The 23,553-nt window shown below is 41.8% G+C and overlaps 1 long non-coding RNA gene across 1 annotated transcript in view; it reads left to right on the forward strand.

The window, feature by feature from the left end:
* The window catches only part of LOC144581453 (uncharacterized), a 151,129-nt gene that overhangs the window by 50,151 nt on the left and 77,425 nt on the right, over positions 1–23,553 (forward strand). The gene's annotated exons all lie outside the window — the stretch shown is intronic.

Consider the following 23,553-nt stretch of genomic DNA (forward strand, 5'->3'; position numbering starts at 1 on the left):
GAATTCAGCCTGTAAGGATGCAGGGTTGAGAAATTCCTATGGAGAAACTAGAAACTGGAAAAGGCCGTCTGGGAGCTGTGGCTCCAGTGTCTTGCCCTACCAAAGGTGATCTGAGCTCTTGGCATTGTGTGGACATTCATACTAAATGAAGGTATAGTATGTGTATGTATTACCTATACCAGATGTACAAATCCTGCCATGGTGGGACGTGATCTCAGAGTGGCCAGAAGTGAGATCCCTGCAGGGTCTCTGACTGGAGGTGGCTCTGTGGGTCTGAGAAAAAGCTCCTTCATCTGGTAATTACCAGAACAACCTGCAGGAACACCTCCTGCTCATGAAGCACTTCTGATCTGCTATCTGGATGACTCTGCACTTTGTGGGAGTTGGGGGTAAAGAAGACAGTCACAGTGGAGAGCACCTGCTTCATTTTCTTCCTTCAGACCCCATGTCTTATATGGGAGAAGTGCACCCTGGGAAAGGAAGGGGGCAGGGCAGGAACATTCCTGAGGGGCTTCTTTGCTGAGCCTCAGTTTTTGGTCAAGCTCCTGGCTCCAGATCTCAGGTCACCAGGCAGCCACTGGAACAGGCAGGATAGGAACCCAGAACCTCCAAGACCTCATGGGACCCTGGTCCGTTCCTTTCTAAATATAAAATTGAAGTAATTACTGATCAAACATGCCACTGCGATGAATAATGAAAAGCTAATAATTGTTTTCCTTCCCTTTTAAAGAAACACACCACACTCAGACGCCCATCTACAGATATTTTCAGTTAAAATGTCACATAATATTTGTTATATCAGCAGGAGAATGGAAATTGAGTTGGCAGTGAAGCATTGCAGTGACAACTGTTACCTTGGAAACTGTAGTAAGCAATCATAATTACAATTAGCAAGACTCCCACAAAGTATACATAAATATTCTTGTGCCAGAGACAAGTGTCACATACACCAGACAGCAGAGTAAACTGTGGGACTTTCTTCTTTCTCTTTGACGTGTCTTTGTGGATATTAAAGTTCTATTAAGAGATATTGCAGCTTCTTTGAATTTAGGTGAATATATTTTCTGATGTGTTGGCTTGGGGGCTTTTAACATAATGACATTTGACACATAGTGGATTACATGGAAGTTTCAACTGACCCTTACTTACAGTACAACCAGCCTTGAATGGACTTTTAAACAAAGCCTGACCTCAGAAGAAAATAAGGCAATTGTAAATAATAAATGGTGCTGCAGCACAATTATAAGGGTGCTCTAGGGAAAAGTGTTGTGGAAAAGAAGGAATGGTTGAAACATGTGATTTAATCATTCACTGCTGCTTGACTCTTGTTTTTTTCTTATTGCCATGGAAGTGTTCTCTTTGATTCAGACTTCACCGTCAAATTGAAAGAAGTCAGGGGAAGAGTGAGTGATAGATTTATTCTCACTCGGCGCACCAGGAGTGTCCTGTCCTTTGAGAATTCTTTCATGAACAAGGGAGAAAAGGCAGTTAAGTCAGGAGTGTGTACAAATCTGTATTTCTGTACACTTGTGGGGACAAAGCTTTCAAGGCAAATATATCTTCATAGCAGGACCATTGTTATTTTCAGGGCCACAGGGCATGCCAAAAACTCCATTCTCCTGAACACAGTAGAGTATTCTGTTCAGCTTGTCTGAGCATGTTGGTTGCCTGGGCTTTTCAGATAAATGCATGTTGTGAGTGGTTGCCACGATGTGAGGAGTAACAAGGGGAAGCAATGTTGACATGCTTCCTTTGAGAGCAGAGATCTTGACCTAAGCTTGAAAGAAGTCTGCTAAAATGAGTAATAGAAAGTGACCTTGGCATAGAAGCTAAAATAATTGGAAGAACTCATATTTCAGGCAGCAGCATCTGTCTAGAGAGTATGGGGGAGGAATGGTGGAAGCATGAACAGTGGGCAATGGCAAACTGTCCTCACCTCCCTAGGGAATGTTCAGTCAAGTCCTGGATGTGTGCTTCCCACAGGAGCCCTATTCTTTTAGTGACAGAGGCTATATTGTGTAGATGGCCTGCCTCTGACCTGTGAACTTGCACCTGCCATCTGGATGCATCTGCTCTTCAGGAGGCATAGTATCTGCTGGAACAAGAGGCTGCCAGGACACTTCACCTGTTCTCCCTCAGACCTCCAACCCTCATCACTCTGTACTGCCTGCCTCCGAGAATAAAGGGTGACTGGCTTTATGTGGAGTCCCATCAGTCACTACTGCGTTATACATCAGACAAATGAAGTGTGCTAGGTTCTTCACGTCACAGTTTGCTCCAAGGTAGGGAAGAGCTTGTTTCAGCTAAAATGAGAACTTCATGCCTTACTTTGTGCTACAACTGGAAGTGTGTAATTGCTTATTTGGAGTCCAACACCATGCTCGGTTCTCTAGGAGAGATGAAAGACAGATGTCAGAGCATCTTCCTTTAAAAAACGTTCATGATCTAGTTGGGGAGAAGGTGCTAGGGGACCCTCAGACATCTGGTAAAGAATATGGTATCAACTGAAGTCAAGTGTGGAAATGTTGAGCCCCATAAAGTACAGAAAAGGGGAGATGGGTAAGGACTGGGACTGCTAAAAATGCTCCAAGAGGTGGGACTTGGGGAGGCCTTGCACATTGGTAGCGCGTGTAGAGACAGTTGGTGTTTGTGTGTGTGGACATGGAAGGAGGGCAGGGCTACAGAGCAACGGGAGGAAGCCTCTTCAGGGAAAGAGTCAAAGGGGACCAGAGCAGAGCGTGTGGCTGCCATCACTTTAAGCATTTCCTGTCTATATGAATGAGGCCCCAAACCATTATCTTTGGGCTTTGACTGCTCTCCAAATCTCTACCACCTGTTGGGATCTTCACCTAGATGATTCACCAGCTCCACCCTAAATCTGACCTCAGCAACTTGATTCTCTCAACACCTTTCTATCTTGACTCTTCTGTTATTTTTTTCCCCTTCCACCTCCTCTTTCTTTCCTATACCTTCTTTATTAACAAAGCATACAGTGATTAACTACAGAGTCTACACATATAATAGTCTATTACTATGATCAGTCATTCAATAATGATCCCAAAGTTACATAAGATACAGAATCATTTGGAATATAACTCTAGACTGCCAATATTCAAAGATCTACTATGTGCCTAGTACTTTATAATTTTTTTTTTCCCCGAGACGGAGTTTCGCTCTTGTTACCCAAGCTGGAGTACAACGGCGCGATCTCCGCTCACTGCAACCTCCACCTCCTGGGTTCAGGCAATTCTTCTGCCTCAGCCTTCTGAGTAGCTAGGATTACAGGCACATGCCACCATGCCCAGCCAATTTTTTGTATTTTTAGTAGAGACGGGGTTTCACCATGCTGACCAGGATGGTCTCGATCTCTTGACCACGTGATTCACCCGCCTCGGCCTCCCAAAGTGCTGGGATTACAGGAGTGAGCCACCGCGCCCGGCCATACTTTATCATTTTTAAAAGTTACGTTTATTAGAGAAATATGTGCATTTGGTAAAAAAGAAAATCACAGAGAAAAGAAGAATTTATAATGAAAAGAAACAATCTTTCAATCCTTCCTTCTCCATTGCAATCCCATTCTCCAGAAGCAACCTCTTTTACACTCAAATCTTCTAATGATTACGTCCAAAATTCTAATTAATGACTTCCATTTCTTTCTTTCTTTCTTTCTTTTTTTTGAGGATGGAGTCTTGCTCCATTGCCCAGGCTAGAGTGCAGTGGCGCTATCTTGGTTCACTGCAACTTTGCCTCCCAGGTTCAAGTGATTCTCTTGCCTCAGCCTCCTGAGTAGCGGGAATTACAGGTGTGCACCACCGTGTCTGGCTAATTTTTGCATTTTTAGTAGAAATGGGGTTTCACCATGTTGGCCAGGCTGGTCTTAAACTCCTGACCTCAGGTGATCTACCCACCTGCCTTGGCCTCCTAAAGTGCTGGGATTACAGGCCTGAGCCATCGCGCCGGGCCTGAATTCCATTTCTTGACTTAAAAAAAATGTTGACAATATATGTTGACTCTGGGTCATGAAAGATGAGGACCTAACTCTTTTAAATTATACCCCACCTTTCCACCTTTGCATTATTTGACCTTTACGTTGTTATTTTTGGGTGATTTTATTAGATGACATTGTGATGTTAGGCACCATATTTATATTTCTGATTTTATCCTCTTTACTGCGTACTCTATCCCACTCCTCCCCTGCAAACTCTAATTCTCATCTCAGCCTTGTCTAACTTTTACATTGTCCAGATGGTTAGCATTTACATTTGTCCTGAAACCATAATTAACTCTCATGAGTTTTGCTATAGGTTGAAAACCAAAATCAGCATTTACATTATCATACCTGTGCGAATATTGTTCACTGCAAAGCCAAGTTGTATGTTAGGGTTGTAATTTCTTCTGTAATAGCCTAGTGAAATGTCCTCTGGGCTATTCAAGATAGAATTATAATAGCTTCAAGGTCAAAAGGTTTCTCTTCCCTTACTTTGCAACAATTACCTAAAGTCATAGAATGCTTTACACTGAACCACAAATTTCTCAAACATCTTTTGATTGTTGTTTCTGTTGCCATTTCTCCCTTGGTTTTAATGAACTCATATTGCTCATTTATGTTTAGAAGTAAAAGATTAAGTAGCTAATATGGATTTCCTCCGCCCTATGGATAAAAGTCTTATTCCTGATGACCATGCTTAGGATACATCACTGTCAGTCTTGGCTCTGGAATGAACAGGCTGGGAGCCCCTCCTCAGGTCAGAATGAGAGAGACACTTTTGAGCAAAACATCCAACACAGAGCCATTGCTTCTTCCAGTCGATAGTGTGTTTAATTTCCTTTAGTAGGAGCCTTGCTGGATTTTTGTTGGGGATAAAAACTGGGCTGCCTGTAGCAAGAGGGGAAAGGGAAGGGAGATGGCACTCCTGAATACAACTGTTTTGTGTACAGACATTCTAAGAAGCTTTCTGATAGCCTGACTTTCAACATTCCCCTCTGTCTTACATGCCTGCTCTGAGCTTGGAGCCCTACAGAGGCTACTTGTGCAGATCAGATTCCACCTTCTCTGCAATCCCCTCAATCACATGTTTTAGGTTGTTGGTTTCATGTTTCTCTTTCATCTATCAGCAGGATCCCATACTTTATAAATTCCAGAAATTTGTTGAAATCTCTCATCTGCCAATGCAATAGACTGAATGTGTCTCCCACCAAATTTCATATGTTGAAATCCTAACCCTCAAAGTGATAGTACTAGAAACTGAAGCCTTTGGGAGGGACATAGGTCATGAGGGTGAAGGCCTCATCTATGCGATTGGTGCTCTCACAAGAGACTTCAGAGAGCTTTCTTCTCTTCCTGCCATGTAAAGATATGAAGAGAAATAGGTCATCTGCAATTCAGAAGAGGCCTGTATCAGAACCCAATCATGATGGCACTCTGATCTCAGACTTCCAGCCTCCAGAACTGTGACAAATAAATTTCTGTTGTTTGTAAGTCACTTGGTCTACGGTACTTTGTTGGAGCATCCCTAAGTGACTAAGACAATTGCCCATTTTCCTGTTCTTTTCCGGGGTTTGGAAAATGAATAAAACAAACTTTCCCTCTTGAATAAGAAAAGTGACACCTCTCTGTATTTTTGAACCCCACTTTTCCTTCTTTACCTCTAAAACATTTAAGTCTGTATTAGTTTTCCATTGCTGCTGCAACACATTACTGTACACTTAGTGACTTTCAACAACATAAATTTAGTCTCTGCTCTAGAGGCCAAAAGTCAGAAACGAGTCTTACAGAGCTATAATTAAGGTGTAAAGTCAAGGGATAGTTTCTTCTAAAGCCTCCAGGAGAGAATCTGTGTCTGCCTTCTTCCAGTTTCTGGCAGGTGCTGATATTCTTTGGCTCATGGTTGCGTCATTCCGACTTCTTGCCTCCATTGTCACATCTCTTACTTCCTTGTCTGTGGTCAGAATCTCCCTCTGCCTTCCTTTTATAAGGACACTACCTGACCTGGATAATCTGGGATAATTTCCCCATTGCAAGATCCTTAACTATCATAGCTGTGAAGTCCCTTTTGCCATGGGATAACATTCACAGGCTTCAGGGAGAAGGACCTGGATATCTTTGGGGGCCATTTTCTAGCTTTCCACAGTCTTCCTTGGTTTCTTCCTTTTTGTGCCACACACATTCAATCAGTAACTAAGTCTCATGGACTGATTAGTCCAGTGACTCTCAACCTGATGCATATTACAATCACCTGTAGAGCTTTAAAAATACCATGGACCTTGGCTCCATTTTGAAGCTAAGAGAATTAGAATTTCTGGGAAGTTAGATCTGGGCATTATTATTTTTAAAAACTTTTTGTTTTTTTAAAAAATCAAACTTACTGAAAAGTTGCAAGAAAGGTATGAATAACTCACATAGACCCTTGATCCCCCAATAGTTTGCTTTCTGCACCATTTACTGTATCATTTGCAATTATGCTCTATTTTTTTTGAAACCCCTTGAGAATCTATTACTCCTAAATATTCTTCAGTACGTACTTCCTAAGAATAAGAACATCATCTTTCATAACTATGATACCATGGCAAAAATCAGGAATTTAACATGGATACAATACAGTTTGCTTTGCCACCAGAGATATATGGGATGGTATTAGGATTGCAATCCATGCTTTTTTATTGCTTCTATTTGCCTGGAAAAATCTTTGCCTATTCCTTTACTTTTAGTCTTTCTAAATTACTTTGTATTAATTGTGTTCCTGGTATAAAGCATGTAGTTGAGTCTTGTTTGTGAGCCAAACAGAAAATCTTTTAGCAAGTGAGTTAAGTTTATACATATTTATTGACAAAGCTGATGTGTCAGTTTTAACTCTGCCACATTATTTTATGTTATTATTGATGGCAGTGGTGGATCATTTGGAGCAGCTGCTGCAAAGATGCCAGCTGCAGCAGGGGAGGCATGGCCAGGACTGTGTGTTCTGTGGAGCCAGAGGGGGCCAGGGCCAGGAACAGATGGGATCCCCACGCCCTACCAAGTTGGCAGGGTGGGAACCCTGTGATCTAGGCACAGTTGCAGCTGCTTAGCTGTGGCTCTGGACTCAGGCATCCCTGTGCTTTTGGGGGTCTGGGAATCCCCCCATCCCTGTAGGCTCAGAAGTGTCTGCTCCTGCTCCCTGGCCTCTCCCCTTTCCCAGTGCTTGCTCTAATTTTGGAGCAAAATTGTAACCGAGCCTGGGTGCTGTTGCAATCCGGCCAGGTGTGCACATGCTCAGGCAGCACTGACACACAATCCAACCCCCACTGCTTTGGCCCCGTCCAGACTTTGGGCACCAAAAAGCGTGGGGTTGTGTGGACTGAGGGCAGCTCAGTGAGGGCCTGTGGGCACCCCTTGGCACAAACAGCCTTGGTGCTATGGATGGCATGTTGATGGTAGGGGCAGACAGATTCCTGGGTGGAAAGAGGTAGGTCCCTGGTGAAATCCTACCTTCAAGCCAGGGCTGGCCTGAAGCCTGGGGGCCAGGCTGCCAGTTCCTGGTGAAATCTGTGTCTGGAATGAGAACTTATGGTGCTTTTTCTGGGCCCACCCGTGCCGCTAATGGACCAATAAGTATATACTTTCTCCCTTTTGAGCCCATAAAAACCCCAGATTCAGCCAGACTCACATAGACATTGGACTGCCAGCTGTAGGAAGTAGCTATCCACTTCTGGTCTCCTCAACTCTTCTGGATGACCTGCCTGTTGAAAGGAGCTGCCCACTGTGGGTCTACTTTCTGCTGAGAGCTGGACACTCATCAGGATGACCTGCCTGTGGAAAGGAGCTACCCTCTTTGGGTCTCCTGAGAGCTGTTCTGTCACTCAATGAAGTGTCTCTCTGTCTTGCTTACCCATCTAATTGCCTGTGTACCTCATTCTTCATGGATGTGGGACAAGAACTTGTGACCTGATGAATGGCAGGACTTACAGAGCTGTAACACAAACAGGGCTGAAACATGCCCCCCTGCTTACCATGTTGTGGATAACAAGGAGAGAAGAGCTGTGACCCTTCAGGAAGCCCAGACCTAGGATGTCCCTGAGCCAGAGCTATGACACCCTCTTTGGGGCTCTGTGGTTTCTGGCATCTCCAGGCTTCCAGGTGTGACTGAGTTCCCCTCGTCCAGATGTGGGTGCCTGCAGCAGAAACCATGTGTGATACATCTGGTCCAGCTGCAGCCTTGCACGAAACCGGCACCTATAATGGTGCCTGAGGCTGTCCACCCTGTCACAGCACCCAGGGTGCCTGGCTGTGCACAGTGGCCAGACCGCATGCCTGCTCACTTGCTCCCACACCCCTTGCTGCTTCTCACCTGGCTCCCCCTTGGCAGGTGTGGGATCTGGGTTGGTAGTGAGAGCCAAGCACAGACTGCCAGGTTGAGTGGGCAGAATGAGTGCAGTGGGCACAAGCAAAGCCCAGGTAGAGGCACCATCAGCCACAGAGGTTTCTGGCTGGCAAAGTGATACCCTAAAGATCCTGTGACATTATTATTATGTTTGTTGTGTTACCTTAGCTGTGTTTCCATACACTATTTGTTTTCATTCATTTCAGATTTTTAAATTACTTTAGTATTCAGGATGATTTATATTTTTGTTTTAGAGATTATCTTTGTACTTAGATCTTTAAAAAATGTCCTTAGTCACACTCATTAGAATGACTAAGAGCAAAAAATAACAAGTGTTGGTGAGAATATGGAGAAGTTGCATATTCTCAGTTGGTGAGAATATGGAGAAGTTTAAAAAAGAGCAAAAAATAACAAGTGTTGGTGAGACTATGGAGAAGTTGCAACCCTTATACATTGTTGATTGGATTGTAAAATGATGCAACTGCTGTGGAAAACAGTATGGTGGTTCCTCAAAAAACTGAAAATAGAACTACTAGCAATCCCAATTCTGGGTATATACCCAAAAGGATTGAAAGCAGCTTCTTAACCACATATTTGTACATTCATGTTCATAGAAGCACTTTATTTCTTTTTTTTTTTGGTTGGGGGGAGGAGGGCAGGAAGGGAGGGAAGAAGGATGGTAGGGAGGAAGGAAGGGATGAAGGAAGGAAGGGAGGAAGGGAGGAAGCGGGGAGGGAGGGAGGGAGAGAGGGAAGGGAAGGAAGGAAATCAAGCAATGAGAGAGACATTGCCGACCTGGATCTAGAGGTTTACAAGTTGATTTCTTTTTTTTTGAGAGAAGGAAAGAAAAAAAAATAAATAAGTAAAGGAGAGGAAGAAAGAGGAAGAGAAAGAGGGAGAGTAAATGGAAATATTGCTTTATTTTGAAAAAAATTGAGTATTAATAATGGCCAATCAATGTTTCATTTAAACTTATGGGTAGGTGTGATGTGGTATTGACAAGAATGTATATTTTGTGTATTTGAAGTGGAGAGCTCTATGAATATTTATTAAGTTTACTTGTTCCGGATCTGAGTTCGAGTCCTTGATATCCTTACTAACTTTCTGTCTCATTGAATCTAAGTCTCCTATCTGGGTGTTAGGATCGTTAGCTCTTGTTGTTGCATTGATCCTTTTACCACTATATCTTTGTTGCTTTAAAATCTATTTTCTCCGATACAAGAATTGCAACTCCTGCTTTTTATTTATTTATTATTTATTTTTGCTCTCCATTTGGTTGGTAAATCTTTCTCCATCCCTTTGTTTTGAGTCTTTGTGTATCCTTGCATGTGAAACAGGTCTGGATGTAACATGCCATTGGGTTTTGGCTGTGTCTTTTGATTGGGGGATTTAGTCAATTTAAATTTAGGGTTACTGCCATTTGATGTTGACTGGCTGTTTTATCCATTCGTTGGTGTAAATTCTTCTTTATGTTGGTGCTCTTTACTTTTTGGTGTATTTTTAGAAAGGCTAATACTGGTTGTTTCTTTCTGTGTGTAATGCTTCTTTCGGAAGCTCTTGTGGTAATAAAATCTCTGAGTTCTTGCTTGTTCATAAAAGATTTTATTTTTCCTTCAGTTGTGAAGCTTAGTTTGGCTGGATATGAAATTCTGGGCTGAAGGTTCTGTTCTTTGAGAATGTTGAATATTGGCCCCCACTCTCTTCTGGCTTGTAGAGTTTCTGCTGAGAGATCTGCTGTAAGTCTGATAAGCTTGCCTTTGTGGGTAACATGACCTTTCTCTCTGGCTGCCCTTAGTATTTTCTCCTTCATTTCAACCCTGGTGAATCTAACGATTATGTGCCTTGGGGTTGCTCTTCTTGAGGAATATCTTTGTGGTGTTCTCTGTATTTCCTGGGGTTGAATTTTGACCTGCTTTGCTAGTTTAGGAAAATTTTCCTGAATAATATCCTGAAGGGTATTTTCCAGCTTGGATTCATTCTCTCCGTCGCATTCAGGTACACCTATCAAATGTAAATTTGGTCTTTTCACATAGTCCCACATTTCTTGGAGACTTTGCTCATTCCTTTTTATCCTTTTTACTCTAATCTTTTCTTCACGTTTTATTTCATTAAGTTGGACTTTGACCTCTGATATCCCTTCTTCTGCTTGAACAATTCGAGTGTTTAAACCTGTGCAAACTTCTCAGAGTTCCTGTATTGTATTCTTCAGTTCCATTAATTCACTCATACTCCTCTCTAAGTTGTCTATTCTCAATAGGATTTCATCAAACCTTTTTTCAAAGTTCCTAGTTTCTTTACGTTGGGCTACAACATGTTCTTTTAACTCACCGAAGTTTCTTATTATCCATTCCTTGAAGAGTGATTCTGTCATTGGGATGCGCTCGTTCTCCATCAAGCCTTGTTCCATTGTTGATGTGGAACTGTGATCATCTTTAGAGGGAGAGGCGTTCTGATTTTGAGTATTCTCAGCTTTTTTACGCTGGTTTCTTCCTGTCATTGTAAATTTATCCTCCTGTCTCTTTGAAATTACCAACTTTCAGATTAGGTCTCTTGAGTGGGCGTCCAGGTTGTTAGTTCCCAGGGCCAGAGCAGCAGCGTTAAAACTGATGGTGCTTTTCTGCCCAGGATTCTCCTGTCTGGCTTCCTTCTTGTGTCCGTAGTAGGCGACTCTGCCTTCCCGGGGCTCCAAACCTCAGTCAGAAGGGAAACCGGTCTTGTTTACTCTGTGCCGAGCGCTCTCGCACCGAGGTGCCGTCACAGCGGCTGCGCCGGGCTCTGGCGTCGTGCTGGGGACCCGGGCCAGTCCTCCGAACCTGTTTACTTTGCTCCTAGAGCTGCTGCGCCGTGGTGCCGGCGGAACCGCTGCACCGGTCACGAGGGTCGCGCTGGCCACCCATGTGTTTCCTCCACTGGGGGATCTCCTGCTCCGTGAGCGACCAGAATTTGTCTGAAAGTGTGGCGTCCTCTAGTTCTCCGCGCCTTCCCTGAGAGCTGCAATCCCGGGACATTAGCGATTGGCCATCTTGGATCTCTCCAACCAGAAGCACTTTAAAAAATAGCCAAGAGGTGGAAACAACCCAAATATCCATCAATGCCTGAATCAATAAACAAAATAAAAAAATATATATATATATACACAATGGAATTCTCTGCAGCCTTAAAAAAAGCTACAACATGATGAACTTTAAGGACATTATGTGAAGTGAAATAAACCAGTTATAAATAGACAAATACTGTGTGATTCCACTTATATGAGGTATCTAAAGTAGTCAAATTCATAAATATAAAAATAGAATGGGTTGGGCACAGTGGCTCACACCTGTAATCAGTGCACTTTGGGTTGCCAAGGTGGGACCACTTGATCCCAAGGGCTTTGAGACCAGTCTAGGTAACATAGTAAGACCCCATCTTTACAAAAAATAAAAAGTTTGCCAGACTTGGCATTGGCTGAGGTGAGAAGATCACCTGAGCCCAGAAGATCAAGGCCATAGTGAGCTATGATTGTGCCACTGCACTCCAGCCTGAGCAACAGAGTGAGACTTAAAACAATGTTGTTAGTCCCTGGATTTTATTTGACTTTCTCTATCTAGTTTTTTTTTTAAGTTAAGTTTATCTTCCACCTCTGATGTATATTATAGTCAATGAACTTAAGCATTAGTAGTTTTTAAAATATCTCCAGGTGATTCTATAATACAGCTAGAGCTGAGAATCACTGAGCAGCTCCCCTATCCATTCTTTCCCTTCCAGCCTTATATCATGATTTTATTCCAGCTTTCATCTCTTCTTATATACTGTAAACTCCCTTATCTGCTTTTCCCCAGACTGTTTATTCAATCCTGTCTAAATACTATGCCCATAGTAATCTTGCAAAAATTCCACTTCATGCCACTTTCTCCCCTCTTAAAAAGTTGTCAGTGTTTTTTTCTGTGTCCTGAAAGTTCGAATAGGTGAATGGATTTGAGTCCCAGCTGAGCCACTGGATTAGTCTGTTTTCATGTTGTTGATAAAGACATCCTGAGACTAGGCAATTTACAAAAGAAAGAGGTTTGTTTAATGGACTCACAGTTCCATGTGACTGGGGAAGCCTCACAATCATGGCAGAAGGTGAATGTCACATCTCACATGGCAGCAGACAAGAGAAGAGAACTTGTGTGGAGAAAATACCATCAGATCTTTATAAAACCATCAGATTTTGTGAGACTTAGTCACTATCATGAGAATAGCATGGGAAAGACCCGCCTCCATGATTCAATTGCCTCCCACTGGTTCCCTCCCACAATACGTGGAAATTGTAGGAGCTACAATTCAAGATGAGATTTGGGTGGGGACACAGCCAAACCATGTAATTCCACCCCTGGCCCTTCCCACATCTCATGTCCTCACATTTAGAAACCAATCATGCCTTCCTAACAGTCCCCCAAACTCTTAACTGATTTCAGCATTAACTCAAAAGTCCACAGTCCAAAGACTCTTCTGAGACAAGGCAAGTCCCTTCCACCTATGAGCCAGTAAAATCAAAGGCAAGTTAGTTATTTCCTAGATAAAATGAGGATACAGGCATTGGATAAATACACCCATTCCAAATAGAAGAAACTGGCCAAAACAAAGGGACTAAAGACCCCATTTAAGTTCAAAATCCAGTTTGTCGGTCAAATCTTAAAGCTCCAAAATGATCTCCTTTGACTCCAAGTCTCACATTCAGGTCACGCAGATGCAAGAGGTGGATTCTCATGGTCTTGGGCAGCTCCTGATAACCCCTGTGGCTTTTCAGGGTATAGCTTCCCTCCTGGCTTCTTTCACAGGCTGGCGTTGAGTGTCTGCAGCTTTTCCAGGTGTATGGTTCAAACTGCAGGTGGATCTACCATTCTGGGATCTGGAGGATGGTGGCCCTCTTCTCACAGCTCCACTAGGTGGTGCCCTAGTAGGGATTCTGTGTGGGGGTTCCCTTCTGCACTGCCCTCGCAGAGGTTCTCCATGAGCATGCTGCCCCTACAGCAAACTTCTGCTTGGGTATCCAGGTATATCCACACATCCTCTGAAACCTAGGCAGTGGTTTCCAAACATCAATTCTTGACTTCTATGCACCCACAGGCTCAACACCAGGTGGAAGATGCCAAGGCTTGGGGCTTCCATTCTCTAAAGCAATGACCTGAGCTGTACCTTGGCCCCTTTAGCCATGGCAAGAGTGGGTAGAATGCAGGGCACCAAGTCCCTAGGCTGCACACAACAGGGGGACCCTGGACCTAGCCCATGAAACTATTTTTTCCTTCTAGGCTTCCGGGCCTGTGATGGCAGGGACTGGCACAAGGTTTTTGACATGCCCTGGAGACATTTTCCCCATTGTCTTGGTGATTAACACTTGGCTCCATGTTACTTATGCAGATTTCTGCAGCTGGCTTGAATTTCTCCTCAGAAAATGGGATTTTCTTTTCTATAGCATTGTCTGGCTTCAAATTTTCTGAACTTTAATCCTGTTTATCTTTTAAAATGGAATGCCTTTAACAGCACCCAAGTCACCTCTTGAATGCTTTGCTGCTTAGAAATTTCTTCCACCAGATACACTAAATCATCTCTCTCAAATTCAAAGTTCCACAAATCTCTAGGGCAGGGGCAAAATGCCGCCAATCTCTTTGCTAAAACATAAGGAGAGTCACCTTTGCTCCAGTTCCCAACAAATTTCTCATCTCCATCTGAGACCATCACAGCCTGGATTTCATTGTTTATATCATTATGAGCATTTTGGCCAGAGCCATTCAACAGTCTCTAGGGAATTCCAAACTTTCCCACATTTTCCTGTCTCCTTCTGATCCCTCCAAATTGTTCCAACCTCTGACTATTACTCAGTTCCAAAGTTGCTTCCACATTTTTGGATATCTTTTCAGCAGTGCCCCACTCTGCTGGTACCAATTTACTGTATTAGTCTGTTTTCATGTTGCTGATAATATTAGTCTGTTTTCATGTTGCTGATAAAGACATATCCATGCCTGGGCAATTTACAAAAGTAAAAGGTTTAATAGACTCACAGTTCCATGTGGCTAAGGAGGCCTCCCAATCATGGTAGAAAGTGAAAGGCATGTCTCACATGGCAGCAGACAAGAGGACTTGTGTGGGGTAAACTCCCCTTTATAAAACCATCAGATCTTGTGAGGCTCATTCACTATCATGAGAATAACATGGTAAAGACCTGTCCCCATGATTCAATTACCTCCCACCAGTTCCCTCCCACAACATGTGGGAATTGTGGGAGCTACAATTCAAGATGAGATTTGGGTGGGGACACAGCTAAACCATATCAGCCACTTACCAGTTATGTGACCTTTGTTAGGTAATTTAAGGGGCTAACATGTTGCTGGATCATAGCAGGCATTCAATAAACATCATTCCATTCTTCCTTCCTCAAGCTTTGGTATCTCATCATTTTTGTCCACCCATCCACTCCCTACACTCACCTTCTCACAGCTGTCTTGGGGTTTTAAAATCAAACTTCTTATCTTTTAAGATGAAATTCAAGCATAATCTGTTGCCTAAACACTTCATCCAGCAATGACTGCTTTCCTCTGAGCACCCATGATACTCTCTAGCAGGTGGAATCTTTTAGTGACTATTGTATTCTTTCTCTTTACAAAATTGTAAATAAAATAATTAAATGGAAACAGAAACCTAGGGACAGGTGAAGGCAGGAGCAGACTAAATTCACCCTATCAGAGAATTGAGGAGTCACACGATCTGCCTTGGAAACTTGTGGCCTTGTTTTAATATTTACATTCCCATGTCACTCATCCCCCTTATATGGTGTGGCAAGTTACACATTTCACAACTCTATTGTACTGAAAGCTCTTTGAGGACAAGGATTGTGTCTTAAGCATCTCTGTACTTGATACATTGTTGGAAAGCTATGAATATTTCTTCTGTAATATGATCTACCTATCTAATAACAGCCAACATTTATTGAATGCTTATTATCTATGTGGCCCATCTTTAAGTGCTTTATGTTAAATCTTCCCTGTTATTAGCTTCATTTTACTACTATTAGGATCTGAAACAGGTTCAGAGAAGTGAAGGAACTTGCCTAAGATTGCACAGCAAGTATGTGTCAGAGGCTGGCTGGGATATAAATGTGAAGTATGTCTTCAGAATTCATGCTACCCAGCCTACTACTGCCTCTCACCAATGAACTTAACTATATGCTTGCAAATTATAATTGTTCATGTTTTGTTCCCGGATGAAGACTATATTAATATTTTCTGTTTGACTGATTTTCTAAGCAAATGAATGTCAACGATCTTCTCTGTGTTGACCAGGTGAACTTGAGTGCCCTTTGAGGTCAGCACTTCTGCATTTTAAAGTCGACCCTGCCACCTACTTGATGTGTGGCCTTGAACAAGTCACTTGACCTTTCCTGTTTCTCATCTCCACCTTTTATCATTAGGCATTTACATAGAATTTGTTGCCATAGAAATAGAAAATAATACTGACCTATCTCACAGGACTGAGTGTCATGGGGATTAACTAATTTACAGCTGTGAAGAGCTTTCAACATATGAACTGCTAAACAACTGTGAGATTGTAAAGAGAATTTAAAACACCATCAGCTTGTGGAGCATGCCCATTTGATACCCATCATTATATGTTTAACTATTAGCATTACTACTCATAATAAACTTTTATGAGGTACTTTAGGTGGTTGAAGTGTTTTTATGAGAGTTAATTAGTTGTTCCAACCAGCTCTATGAGGTAGGTCAGTATTTTTATCATCCTTGTTTTGGAAATTACATTAAATTGGTACATGCAACATTAAAAAAATCTTACACTTCTTGATATTTGGAAGCATTTTGTGATTGACCACAATTCTCACACAGTGATCACACCTATCACAAAGCTCTAATGGTAGGGCAATGAGAGAGTGAATTATACTTTTGGTTCTCAATACAACACTGGCAAGACTTTTTATTTGGAATTGTTTTGATGTTTACACACTAACTCCATGGCAGTTCTTGTGTTAGGTTCTTCTGTGTATTCATCAGGGTGCATTTCAAAAAGCTGAGCTGACTCTAGATATTTCATACTGTAGAAGTTTAATGCAAGAAATTGGTTACACATGTTTTGGATGGGCTATAACAGCAAATGAAAGGATTAGGTACCAGGAGAGCAATTAAAAAGAAGAGGTCATACCCAGGAAATTAGTTACTTCAGGAATCAATCTCACTTCCACAGATGGGGAAGAGAAGGGAGGAAGTTAAGTTGCTAGAATCCAGGAGCATCACTCGCTGCTGGGCTGGACCCATGGAGAGAAGCCCACAGAAGGAGTCAGAATCACAGAAGTGAGGCAGCCACCTCCAGACCTGCAGCCAGGGAAAGAAAGAAGAAAATCTTCTCTTCTGCTCCCTCCCTCTGATATTGCAGACTGATAGAAACTCAGAGTCCAGGGAGCCTGGGAAATAAGCGTTGTAGGTTTCCAGCTCCAGACCCATACAGCAGCAGAATAGATAAGCGTGGATGCAGGGCTGAGAGACAGCAGGTACACAACTGGCCCCATTGGTAAGTTCACTAATTTTTCCTTGTAGGCTCTAAGAGAATCAGAAATTTGCTCCAAGACCTTTACACCAGCAAGCGGTGGGCCTGCTAGTTGCCCACCCAGGTTTGCCAACTCCAAGTAAAATGTGTGTTCCAAGTGCCATACTTTTCTCCCTTAGCCTTAGTATGCTGACTTTTCTAATAGGGCTCTAGTGGGAGGTAGTAAGAATGTTCATCTTTACCTATCTATAATCATGTACATAAAAACAAATTTACGAGAAAAAAACCAAACAACCCCATTAAAAAATGGGCAAAAGACATGAACAGGCACTTTTCAAAAGAAGACATATATGTGTCCAAGAAGCATGTGATAAAAAGCTCATTATCACTGATCAATAGAGAAATGCAAATCAAAACCACAATGAGATACCATCTCACACCAGTCAGAATGGCTATTAATAAAAAGTCAAAAAGTAAGAAATGCTGGTGGGATTGCAGAGAAAAAGGAATGCTTATACACTGTTGGTGGGAGTGTAAATTAGTTCAGCCATTGTGGAAAGCAGTGTGGCAATTCCTCAAAGAACTAAAAACATTCAATCCAGCAATTCCATTACTGGATATATACCCAAAAGAATATAAACTGTTCTGTCATAAAGACACATGCACGTGCATGTTCATTGCAGCACTATTCACAGTAGCCAAGACATGGAATCAACCTAAATGCCCATCAGTGTTAGACTGAATAGAGATAATATATGATATGGTTTGGCTCTATATCTCCATCCAAATATCATCTTGTAGCTCCCGTAATTCCCACATGTTGTGGGAGGTACCCAGTGGGAGATGATTGAATTATGGGAGCAGGTCTTTCCCATGCTGGTCTGATGATAGTGAATAAGTCTCATGAGATCTGACAGTATTATAAGGGGAGTTTCCCTGCACACCCTCTCTGTTTGCTGCCATCCACATAAGATGTGACTTGCTCCTCCTTGCGTTCCACCATGATTGTGAGACCTCCCCAAGTATATGGAACTGTGAGTTCAATTAACCTCTTTCTTTTGTAAAATTCCCAGTCTGGGTATGTCTTTATCAGCAGTGTGGAAACAGACCAATACAATGTGTACATATACACCATGGAATACTATGCTGTCATAAAAAATGAGATCATGTTCTTTGCAGGAACATGGATGGAGCTGGAGGCCATTATCCTTAGCAAATTAATGCAGGAATAAAAAAAATATTTCATGTTCTCACTTATAAGTGGGAGCTAAATGATGAGAACACATGGACACAAAGTGGGGAACGACAGATACTGAGACCTACCTGAGGTTGGAGAGTGGGAAGAAGGCGAGGATCAGAAGAAGTAACTATTGGGTACTGGGCTTAGTACTTGGGTAATAAAATTATCTGTACAATAAACCCCAATGATTTGAGTTTGCCTGTATAACAAACCTGCACATTTAACCCTGAACCTGAAATAAAAGCTTAAAAAAATAAAAGCACATGATTATTGCTAGTGCAATCCACAAATGCAAGTTATTATTATTATTTGGAAATAATTTTTACCAAGTTTTACAAAAATATTTACAAAGATAAATCCAAGATTGAGATGAGATTTCTCTTCCCTTAAAACAAAGTTGGAGCTCTTTAAATTAAGACTGTGGCTGAAAACTGACTGTGTGTATGTGTGTGTTGGGGGGGTCAATTTTCAGTTGGTGATTGCTGTTCTTGTTGCATTCATGTGAATCTTTACAAAACAGACTAAAGCAATACCTACAGTTTCTAATTTATTCTGATAGGCTTTATATAATGTTGCCAGATTTCAGTCATGCAACCCCTACTTTTAAATAAGAAATTGTTGCATTATTATCAATAATGCCATTGTAAAGAAAAGGAAACTAAGGTGTAACATGTGGTCATTAAATAGTCAGTTAAAAATAAATAAATGGACATTTATCCTGCCTTTCACTCTATGAGTGGGCATGGTGTGTATTGGAAGTAACATTCCTGGCTGGGTACACTGGGGCAAGCCCTTTACTTTTCTATACGTCTTATTATCATTAGTAAAATAGAAGTACTTGCCCCTCCTATCTAGTGTGTAAATTTGAGGCACACTTGTGATAATTGTGTTGAAATGTTTGGTAAGGTTTAAAATACTCTATCAATGTCAAGGACTACTGCTAAGTTGCTTTGATGCCTCCTAAATGTATGAAAACACAGCTTCTACAAATATTGAGAAATCCTTATGAGGAAACAAGACTCTGTAACATGCTATCATCAGTCATTCCCCAATGTCATGAACTGTGCTTAATGTTTATGCCTGCCTTTCCCCATCAGAGACAGTGAAATCACTTTAGTGGCCTGTTGTTTCCCCAAGTAACAGCCTTGTCATTTGTATTGCTCCAAGAAAGGCTATGTTGGAATCACTTGCTCCAAACTCCTGCTTTTCATTAATCTCTTTTGGCTGCAGAACCCCATGGAGGGAGACAATATCCAAATTGCTTTCAGTCCAGTAACTCACCCCAGTCAACAACAAAAACAATGACAGCAAATCTAAAGCAAAGATACTGGATGTTAAGTGACTCAAGCATTGACAGACGAGCAGCTGTTTGCAGGGATCCATGTACCACTGGAATCTGTTTGTTTAAGGTGCCACGTTATAGCTGTCATCTGTGGGAGATTTTTCTTTTCTTGGAAGTAATCCAACACTTCCCTCCTCTGCAGGTTAGAGATCCTCCTTTTGACTGTGCTGGGTTGCCAGGGACTCAGGCTCTGCTATCCCTCTCTTCCCATGTGGCTCTAGGGACTGAGGCCGCTCAGGGTCAGAGTCACATCTTTGATGAAGTCAGGCTGAATATCCCTCCTTTTGGATAGCACTCCGAGTCCAGAGTCCATTCTCCTGTCCAGCCCCATAGCTTGGCCAGCAGTTGATCTTGATACATTTCCTTTTGTTTAGTGGTCCTAATGTGAACTGGAAGGGGGACCCACAGAACCACCTGTTCCTGGTTTCCTGGGTATCCCCTTTTATGTCAATGAAAATTATGTAAGAATGCTTTATTATACAACAGTAAATGAGTATACATGTGTATCAACTAGAGAAAATGATGAACAATCATGACCCCGTTGAATTTTGCCCTCAGTAATTCATGGCCTGGGAAGGAGCTATAGAAGGGACCAACTGACTTCAACCTCTCAATGCCACAGATAACTTCAAAAACAGTTTGTGAGTAAATAATGCAAGTCTCCAAAATTAGTGTGCTTACCAAAAGGCAACTATACCCAAAGGAAGCATTTTTGTTTGAATTTAATTGATTTAAGATTAGCATTCCTTTCTTTTGATGGCTCCATTATTGTTTACTGGGAAAACATTTGCAGCAAAACACATACTGCGTGTGTACCTGGGCATTGCTATTCTCACTGGCAAATACTCTCCACCACAGTGCCTAGATACATATTTGCCTCAGAGACCTGAACTACTCTGAAGGAACTTTTCGAGTCTCCCAAGGTAAGGGTATCTTTACTTGACAAGAACAATGCTGATTTTTAAAATCACCATTCAGAACAGTCCTAGGGATGTTCCTCAGTCTCCCAAGCTTGTGAATTTGTGGAAAACATTGAAAATATTGTTAGGCAAGTGTTACTGTTAAGCTGTATTGTCGGTTCTTTTTTTCCTTTATTTTTGGTGGGGAGGGGTGGAGAGGCAGGGAAGGCAGAGTGGATTGGCTGTTTACAAAAGACTCTTTGTCTAGAAACAGATTTTTATTGTTGTAGCAATCTCTTTGTTGCTTTCTCATCTGAAAGAAGGAAAAGATTCTTCAGGGAATTCACATAATGCGGAGGATTCGAAGAAATGGATGATGAATGCATCTGATCACTTTAGATTAGGGTTCTGATTTCCATTCCCCTTACAGCTTAGATTCCTGTGGTTTAAACGTACACACACGCACATGCACACACATACACACATGCACACACACACACTTTTTACAAATTTGATGCTTGTTGATTGTGAAAAATAAAAGTAAACAGAAAAAGAAAATAAATAGCAGCATTTATCTTCCCACCTAGAGGTAATTTTAAAAAATGTTTCTTCTATTTATAACTTTTAATATTTTAGTGAAAACAAGGTCATATGGGTTATCTTTTACATAATTTTTATTCACTTACTATATTAAACATGTTTCTATGTTCTGCATTCTACATTAATATCTTTATAGAATCTTATCATGTGATGTACCAGTCCCCCATCATTAACCATTTAGAGTACTTCGAATTTTTTATTATATGTGTTGCCGAATTGAGCACTAGAGTACTTTGAATTTTAAAATGATTTATTATTCATTTATTTTTGAGACAGGGTTTTGCTCTGTCACTCAGGCTGGAGTTCAGTGGCAGCGATCACAGCTCACTGCAGTCTTGACCTCTGACTCAAAGGATCCTCCCACCCCAGCCTCCCTGAGTAGCTGGGACTACAGGTGTGTGCCACCATGCCTGGCTAAATTTTGTATTTTTTGTAGAGACTATGTTGCTCAGGCTGGTCTTGAACTCCTGGGCTCAAGAGATCTGCCTTGGCCACCCAAAATGTTGGAATTACAGATGTGAGTCACCATTCCTGGTGAGTACTTCCAATTTTTCCAAATTTTGACGTTATGGCAAATATTCTGGAAATTACAGTTTGGTGTTTCTTAGGGATAAATGAGATGTTTGAGTTAAGGGATATGCAAATTTTAAGGCCTTTGAGATGTATTATTAAGTTTACATTTATAAGGGTTGTGCCAATTTTGGTTTATTCTATCACCAGAAGTGTAAGAAAAAGTGACCATTTCCCCATATATTTAATAACATTTGGGCATTTAAAAAAATCTTTGCAACCCTAAGGGAAAATGATAGACCACTTAAAACCTATGCAACACTAACAAGAACACTGACAAAAATATAACTGATAATGTTATGGAATGAATTGTCCCTCCTGCCCCCGATCATATGTTAAAGTCCTAACCCTTAATGTGGCTGTATCTGGAGATAGGGCATTTAAAGAAGTAATTAAACTTAAATAAGGTCATAAGGGTGGGGACTTAGGTCTTGATATAATATGACTTGTGTTCTTATAAAAAAGAGGAACACTCAAGAGGTTGGCACAGAGAAAAAGTCATGTGAGGACACAGAGAGAAGGGGCCCATCTGCAAGTCAGGAGGAGAGGCCTCATCAAACCACAAACCTACTGGCACCTTGATCTTGCACTTCCAGCTGCCAGAACTGTGAGAAAATTAATTTCAATTGTTGAAGCCCCCAGCCTGTGGTATTTTGTTATGGTGGCCTGTGCTGACTAATATAGTACCTTTGAAGATTCTTGGCAAAACTCAGGAATTCAGCATGTTTAGAGCTTGCAGTGGGGGATATTTTATTTTATTTATTACCTTTTTGGAGACAGGGTCTCACTCTGTCATCCAGGCTGGAGTGCAGTGGTGCTGTCTCAGTTCACTGCAACCTCTGCATCCTGGGCTCAAAGGATCCTCTCATCTCAGCCTCCCCAGTAGCCTGCTGACTACAGGCCTGCGCCAATACACCCAGCAAATTTTTGTATTTTTAGTGGAGACAGGGTTTTGCCATGTTGCCCAGCCTGGTCTTGAAATCCCGGGCCCAAGTGATCTGCCTGCCTCAGCCTGCCACAGTGCTGGGGTTGTAGGCCTGAGCCATGGTGCTGGGCTTAGGGAATATTTTATAAAGCACAGAAACAATAGAGTGGAAATGCTGACTGGGGGCACTGAGATGATACAGATGGAGGTGGAGCTCTGAGCTGGTGGGGCTGCTATTAAGGTGGGCATAGGAGGAAGCGCATCCTGCCACAATCTGATAATCATGCAGGTACTTATTTTCATGTATGCATTTTTAACAGCTAGCAGGGCTTCTGCCTGTACAGCAGCTGAGCTGAGGTCTTTTTCTTTTATTTTCTCCTGATATTCTGGCTTTCCTTGTCCAAGTAAAACCATGTATAAACTAATATGACTTGTATATTTTACTGACATAGTTCCCCTATATACGAATCATGTATAAGCTCATTGTATTAACTTATTTCATAGAAGTGATTGTAACCACTCTGACCTCAGTTTCCTCAACTGTAATTTAAGGCAGTTGTAATAGATCAGTGAGTTTTAAATTTTGCACTGAGTAATACTTAAGGCTACATCTTCTCCTCTCCCAGTGGTGGAGGTGGGGCTGAGTGATGTGGCCCATTGTGTTATAAATTGAACTGGGGTGTAGTACTTCCTCCTTCCTTGATTTAACAGAATAGCTCTGGCTTTAATTTGTTATATATGGTTTTATTTGGAGAAAAGGTTTATTATGGATGAAATGTTTGTGTCCCTCCCAAAATTTTATGTTGAAATCCTAATCCCCCCATGTGATGATATTTAGAGTAGGGCTCTGGGAGGTATATAGGTCATGAGGATGGTATCATCATGAATAGGATTAGTGCCCTATAAAAGGAACTCCCAGGAGCACTCTCACTCTCTTTCTGCTACTTAAAGATACAATGAGAAGACAGCAGTTTGCAAATTGTACAGGGGGCCTCACCAGAATCCAAGCATGCTGACACCTTAGTCTCAGACTTCCAGGCTCCAGAACTGTGAGAATTAAATTTCTGTTGTTTATAAGCCACCCCATCTATGGCACTTTGTTGTAG

Source organism: Callithrix jacchus, chromosome 2, assembly GCF_049354715.1.
Source record: "Callithrix jacchus isolate 240 chromosome 2, calJac240_pri, whole genome shotgun sequence".
Classification (NCBI taxonomy): Eukaryota; Metazoa; Chordata; class Mammalia; order Primates; family Cebidae; genus Callithrix; species Callithrix jacchus.